At 44.3% G+C, this 1,077-nt stretch overlaps 1 pseudogene across 1 annotated transcript in view; it reads left to right on the top strand.

The window, feature by feature from the left end:
* The window catches only part of LOC111659459 (nuclear pore complex protein Nup133-like), a 15,328-nt pseudogene that overhangs the window by 5,294 nt on the left and 8,957 nt on the right, over positions 1-1,077 (top strand). Inside the window, exons 3-5 of the transcript XR_015437640.1 lie at positions 5-24; positions 125-275; positions 855-1,026. The product of XR_015437640.1 is annotated as a nuclear pore complex protein Nup133-like (transcript). The remainder of the gene's footprint in view (positions 1-4; positions 25-124; positions 276-854; positions 1,027-1,077) is intronic.

The raw sequence follows: 1,077 nt of genomic DNA, 5'->3' as shown, positions 1-1,077 counted from the left end.
GCAGGAGAAATCTCTCTTTTACAAGCTCCTTTAAAGCAGCTGCTGATTTGGTTTCATGACGGTACGAAAATCAACTTCAGTCACAGTGAGTAGAAGATAAAGGCTGAACATGTTGTGTCCTCAGAGCGAGGACGCCCTGCAGGCCACGCGGCTCGTGTTGCCGCCCTCCCCCGGCTCCACCGCCTTCCTCTACAACGAAGAGCTGGTGTTCGCCTGCTCCACAGGAACCAGCAGGGGAGGGCTGCCTGATGAGAAGCTCAGCTTTAACTCCGCCGGTAAGATATTAACAATAATAATAATAATAATAATAATCAATAAGCAAGAATCAGGTTAGAAGTAATGCAGGTAAATGGGATTTTATAGCACAGGGAAGAATGAAGGACTTAAAGTTACTGAAGATTAAACCAAGAAACAGAGTCAGAATAAAACAGCAACTGCATCAAATAAGTAATAATGTAAATACAAGAGCAACATTTAACAACAAGGCAGTTTAAGGTGTTTTACATGAGACATTAAAAGACATAAAATGCAAAACATTAACAATGAACTGGTACCTGCCTTAGAAAATAATAACTTATTGATCCATCCGTCCATTTCCTGTTCCTTCTCCAGGTCCAGTTTTTATTCTTATATGTATAATAATAACAGTAATAATGATATATCCTGCTGGGAAGTGCTGATGGAAACGTGATATAAATGTCAATAAGTTCATGTAAACATGTTTTGTTTAGTGAAGAAGGAACATAATGAAATTTAAAGTGATTATCTGGTTTTTGTTTGTTCTTAAACGTCAGTTGAAAAGACAGAAAGTCTCGCTGGCGTCTGTGTTGACGTCTCTGCCTCTGTCTGTCCAGGTGACGGTGTTCGTGGAGGAGGCTGCTGCGCCAACCTGCCGGTGTTTTTCTCCCAGAACAGCGGCCTGGTGGCGGTGGTGGCGCGGGAGAGCGCCTCCATCCTGCCGGAGACCATGGAGGACTCGCTGTGCTCCTCGCTGGCTGCAGCCCCGGAGGTACAACTCAAACTCTAGTAACAACAGGTCTGTGAGCCAATCAGAAGAGAGGAGGCTCTGAGCCTCTC

The sequence above is a fragment of the Seriola lalandi genome, unplaced genomic scaffold (genome assembly GCF_002814215.2).
Source record: "Seriola lalandi dorsalis isolate HSWRI2012SDOR001 ecotype SW California unplaced genomic scaffold, Sedor1 jcf7180002054479, whole genome shotgun sequence".
Classification (NCBI taxonomy): domain Eukaryota; kingdom Metazoa; phylum Chordata; class Actinopteri; order Carangiformes; family Carangidae; genus Seriola; species Seriola lalandi.
The sequence above is the reverse complement of the archived record's forward strand: the minus strand, read 5'-3'. Positions and strand labels throughout refer to the sequence as shown.